Here is a 6,407-nt window from a genome sequence, read left to right on the forward strand (position 1 = left end):
TTGGAGGAGAGGAAGGAGTGAGAGAGATGCTTAAATAAAAAAAACTAAACAAAGCAAACCCCCCAAAGCCCCAACTAAAGTTAACCAGACTAAACTATCTATCAACAGAAAATGTAGAAACAAACATCTTCAGCGTAAAAGATGCCATAGCTAACCCTAGTCTAACTAATCAAACAAAAACATAAACAAAAATTGCCCCTCCTGCTCTAACCTAGTGTGTCTAATACTGTAAGAGAAACCTACATGATGTAAGTGTATGTCGCGACATGCTTACCTTACTCACAACCTCTCCAACACAACTTGCACAACTCTCATCAGAGGCTAACGATTCTCAACAGGTGATCAGATAACATCAAACAGGTGCAACGTGCACATCAAAATAAATCGACAAGTGAACTACGGCAAAGCCAGAACCTTAACCCTAACAAAAGTAAACTCTCAGACTAATCTTCACAGTCTTCACAGAGTTTCACACATTCGCCTAGCACCCCGTCTCTCTCTTTGCCATTAAAGTTTTAGTCTCTTTTAAACTGCACAGCTGCAGGCCATTGGCGACTCAATCATGGACATCAGCATCCTACGTCAGCAGAGTAAAGCCCCTTTCACGCTGCCATTCCGGCAAAAACACAGGTAAAGTGTTCCTGCAATTGTTCCCAGGTGGGTAGATTTGGCACTTTCACACTGCCAGTGATGACCCGGTATATGTGCGTGCTTTCACACACAACCCTTGAAGATCCCGTAACGACACGTGACATCAGCGCGTGACGTGTAATGTACGAGTCGACAAGGCTTGGCACGTTATACTTTCACTGAAGCAAGCAAACGATCTCTGCGTCAGCGCGGAAAGTGAGTAACTAACTGATCTCTGCTTCATTACAATTTGCACATATGTTTTCATCGCGAACGTTGATTATCCTTCAAAACAGCCGATAACGCGCGTCATCACTTCTACACGGAATTAGATCTGGCTTTTGTTCACACAGCGCTCGTCCCGGGTCGAACCCCGCAATGTTACTAGGTCCCCGACCCGGTTTCAATACGGTAATCAATCCCGGGACGTGGTTGTTTTCACACAGAAGGCGACCCGGCAATGTTCCGGAAATATTGCGGGTCCAACGTGCAGTGTGAAAGGGGCTCATCAGGTAGATCCTCTCGTCTTGTCGTAGGGACAGGAAAGTCAACAATAGCAGATATTTTTGCATCAACAGGACAAACTTCACCTTGACCTACCTGCTTGCCCAAATAAGTGATCGTTGCTTTACTAAATTTACTGCATTACAATTTTTAATTCCTGACAAAACAATATTTACCATGCGCTGAAAAGTTGCAGGGGCATTTCGTAGCCTGAAAGCCATAACCCGGTACTGACTGCGCAAAATGAATGGAGGGTGCCACAGGAAAGTTTTGCTTTTTTGGGGGGGGGGTTGGGAATGCACCCTCTTGTGACCATTGTGCACTCTACACCAGTGGTAGACAGTAACTGGAGTAGCTTTACTTCATTACTGTGCTTAAGTACATTATTGAAGTATTTGTACTTTACTGGAGTAGTTTTATTTTGAGTAACTTTTACATCACTAAATTCCGAAGCATAAGATCATACTTTTTACTTCACTAAATTTCATAAAACATATAGTTACTCCTTATAATATATCACATGCTCTGACACGCAGAAGCAGTGGCTGCATCCGAAAACTCTAAAATGCTGCTTTCAGAGGCAAATTCTGCTTTACTTCCTGTCTCCGGAGATACCTTCTTCTGATAGAATTTCAAGTGCCTGTATTTCACATCAGTATATTTAATGCTATTCATCATACTTGCAAAATAAGTTGACGCAGTGTTTACAGTATGCTACATGGTGTTTTAAATCATGGCTGGTGAGGGCGTCTTCGAACGCGTCTGGCCAATCATGCCGCGTTTCCACCGAAATTACCCGTAACATTTGTACCAGGAACTTTTTTGTCCCAGGAACTTTTTTCCCCCCAGACCTGTTGCTTTCTGTGTTTCCACCGCGGTGTAAAGTACCGAGAAGATTAGGCAAATAGTCTGGTGACATAGGTCTGCGCACGCTTCTCAATACAAAGTACGCTGATTTTGGATGTGCATCCTCGTTAGTTCAGATTTTCTTATTCGACTCCTGTGTGTGATCTCCGCGACGACATGAATCTGGTCATACTGCAAACAGCTCGTCTTGACTACTGCAATTTTCCTCCCTGTATATTTACAATAAAACGTAATAGGATATCAAATACCACTGCCTCCTTTCGTTTTCATTTAAGCATAATAACAGCCGCAGAAATGTACTTAGTTCAGGGATATGTGTACATACCGCCATTACAATGAAACTAAATATTATATAAATTTGCCTTTTTTATTTTCATTTTAACATATAGATCAACTGAATACAGACCAAAGATAACCTGTTAGATTTACCCAAAACGAATTATATTTTATGTTTAACCACTAAAGAGACATCAGAGCCAGCGGCACATACCAGAAGGTCCATCCAAGCTGAGGCTGCTTCTCGGCGGATAGATGATCACTGAGCTCCCGCTGATCGTGTGGAGCTCATGTCTCAGAGATCGGCGAAACACAATTTTAAATAGGCTCTGTCATTATAAATAAATCACAGATTTGAGTTTTAAACAATTACATTCTCGCCTGAAATACTTTTAAAATTACATTTCATGACACAATAACAGTAATATTTTGAAAATGATCCGAATAAATGGTGGTGAACTCAACCAATGCTGCTTGAACTCAACCAATCAGGATGTTTAGTTCCCAAGTCCCGCCCCCAAAAGTTCCGGAACTCTGAAAAAGTACTACCTCGCCAGCAGGGACTTTCTGAGGGGCATTTTTTTTTTACCCCAGATCTTTATTTAGTTCCTGGTTAATGCGGTGGAAACACACCGAGTACCAGGCCAAAGTCCCTAGTTCCTGGATAAAGTTCCTGCGGTGGAAACGGGGCATCAGTGTCTACTTACGTCACGGATAGTACCAGTTGTGCTGGTTAGACCCTGCTCCAGAGTAGGAGCTAATCTGGTTCTTGAAAAAGGTAGTCCGCTACAAAAATGTCCAAAAGTGGGTAGTTGCACAATTAGTTCTGGTAAAATGAAAAGGTTTCTGCAATGTGAAAGGCCCTATAGTTGAGGGCATAGCTCATGTCTGATCTCTTTAATAGTGATGTTGTTCTTGAACGATTCATTCATTTTGAACGAATCTTTAATGTGACTCGGGAAGAACGAGTCGTCTCGGAGGATGATTAATTCAGTCGCGCATGCGCAGTATTCTATAGGTTATTTTTCCACTAGTAGTAATTCACCTGTGTCAGTCAATGCAGTCTTGAGCCGGAAAGAGAATTGATTAGTTCATCTCATGAGTCTTTCGGGTCGAGTAGTTCCTTAATCACGTGACAGACCCATACGCTAAAACCATAGACAAATTAAAGAATGCAGTATTGAGCTGGAATGAGATTTGATTAGTTCATCTATCGGGTCTTCAGGTTGTTCGTTCTTTTGTCACATAACGTGACAACATTGGCTAGAGTAATTAGTTAATTTACAACCTTACTTACAAATGGGTGCATAGTACTTATTATTATTTTATATAATAATCATGCTTTAAATGTTGTCCATATGATGGTGAAATCACTTTGATAAAGAGATGTTTTTTTATGTGTTTTTTTTTTTTTTACAGTGGATTCTAATCTACAAAAATGACCTTGTTGTATAATTTATGTTTTTTGAGTTCACCCTTCAGATTAGACTAGAGAACTGTAGTGTTACTTATTTAGGATTCAAAATGATATTTGCTTTTAATTTATGTCATTATGTCCTTTTTGAGCAATCGTCTTGTACATATATTAGACCAAAATGTCAAGTTTGCCTAGGAAAAGCAATTATTATACCAGCAAACTCAAAATTGGATTAAAAATGAACAAACTAGGCTATAAATACTTTCTATTGTAGGCTTGGATTATTATATTATTATATAGCCTAATGTTTATTTACTGATAGACAGTCAAAAAGACAAATTAATTTTATTTTTTATAAATAAATAAATTAATTAATTAATTTATTTATAAAATAATAACACACCACAGATCCTGAAGAAACGGTAACAAAAACACAGTGACAGAAATGTCAGAAATAGCGTATGGGTCTGTCACGTGATTAAGGAATGACTTGAACCCGAAGACTTGTCAGAAAAGAGATGAGGTGAGCTAATCACGGACTGAAGACCCAGGTACAAAATGAATTAAAGGGGGGGTGAAATGCTCGTTTTCACTCAATATCATGTTAATCTTGAGTACCTATAGAGTAGTACTGCATCCTTCATAACTCCAAAAAGTATTTAGTTTTATTATATTCATAAGAGAAAGATAGTCTGTATCGATTTTTCCCGGAAAAACACGACCGGCTGGAGGCGTGGCGTGTGGGCGGAGCTAAAGAATCACGAGCGGCAGTAAGCTTTTGCGTCGAGAGCGTTTGGAAGCTGTGAGAGCTGTGAAGGCTGAAACTGAACGAGAGCAGCAGCAGCAAGGACTCGCTCCGAGCGGGGCTCGAACCCAGGTCTCCGATGGGAGGCGGACGCACTAACAAGGAGGCAGAGATATTTTAAGCAGTTTAACTCACCGCCTGTGGTTCCAACACACGATCGTGACCCTTTTTCGTTGGGATTGCATCATCCTTAAGAAATAAACTATACGCAAATCCGTCGTCAAACTGGGCCTTGTTTGTAAAACAAGCATCTTCGAAATGCAGGGAACAAACACAAACACTTGCACAACTCCGTTGATGCTCTGTAAAAATAAACTCCATCCACTGCTCCCTTAATGCTGTTTTTTCTTTGGTAATCTGTGCAGGGTTGTCTTGCCCTGGCAACCAAAAACACACTTCTTTTGTGACATTTCGCGACGCTCTCGCTCTGATCAGTGAAGTCTGTTGTGCTCTCAGTGCTCTGCTATACGGGAGCGCACGCTCTTCCGGCAGAAGTGCCTCAGGACACATATAAGGAAATTCCTCTCCATCTAACGTCACACAGACCCATACTCGAAAAAAACTTTCCGAAACTTGTGACAAACCGGAAGGAGTATTTTTGGAACATAAATACTCCTTCAAACGTACAACTTAATTTTTGAAACTTTGTCCATGTTTAGCATGGGAATCCAACTCTTTAACAGTGTAAAAAACTCAGTATGCATGAAATAGCATTTCAACCCCCCTTTAATCTTTTCTTTATCTTATAGCATTTTAGTTTTGTATTGTTTGTAGTGTGATAAATGTTTGCGTAAGTACTAGATGTGTTGGGGAAGTAAAACGTAACATTTTAATTACATTTTGCTAAAATGAACGAAATGACTCGAAAAAAGATTTGTTCATTTTGCTGAACGTGACTCAAAAGTCCGAGTCGGTAAAATGATCCGAACTTCCCATCACTACTCTTTAATAGGCTATTTTAACAGATACAATCAGAAAATAACTACAAGGCGCTTCAACATCTCCATTTATTTATTTTCACAATTTATTTACACTATATGTATGTTATTTTATAGTAAATGTTTGAAAAATCTATTTTCAGATTTTTTTAGTGTGGGTGGAAATCTAATATTTCGCCTAGGGCACCAACAGAGCCCGAGCCGGCCCTGGCCGGTATGTACCGGAAAAACTAGAGAGCTTTATTTTTTTAAATGTCACAAAGCATGCACAAAAGTGGAAGCAGTCAGTTGGCGGAGTGTGAGGATGATGTCATGGGCTTGAGGCACACAGAAACTGCATACTTTGAATGCTTGAATGGTGAAAGGAAGCCTCATGAAACACAAAGGTTTTCCCCTGACTGTCCCAGGATAAGATTCAAAACTTTGAGACGCTCATGAGAGCGAACAACATTTCAACATCATTTAATTAATTGATTGATTAAAGTAGTAGTAGAAGTAATAATAATATTATTTCCCCCAATTGTATCATCATAAAGCTCTTTCTGATTCTGAAAGTGTAAGAAACAGGGCAGCCTGTGAAAAAAGCTCTGTCAAATGAAATAGCCACAATAGTCTTGTCACGAGGCCGTGTTGTAGTAAAGGAGTCTTTAATCAGCATCAAAACACTTAAACCATTGAAAGCAATGTTAATTCGACACAAAAGAACGATAGAAACTGAGGGCTTATAAACACAGGGAGCCAAGGAGTAAACAAGATGACTAATATAATACAGGTGACCTAATGATGATTATCTAATCATGAGAACAGGAAATGAACCAAATAAGGACAGACAGGAACTAAACAGAAACCAACACGTGACAAGCCTCGAAGTAATGAGCAAAAATAAATGTTTTCCCCCTCTCTATTTAGGCTACCTATTGAATTAAATGTAGGCCTACCTATTAAAGTGAGGCGATAGATGTCAGTATGA

Source organism: Carassius auratus, chromosome 15 (assembly GCF_003368295.1).
Source record: "Carassius auratus strain Wakin chromosome 15, ASM336829v1, whole genome shotgun sequence".
Lineage (NCBI taxonomy): Eukaryota > Metazoa > Chordata > Actinopteri > Cypriniformes > Cyprinidae > Carassius > Carassius auratus.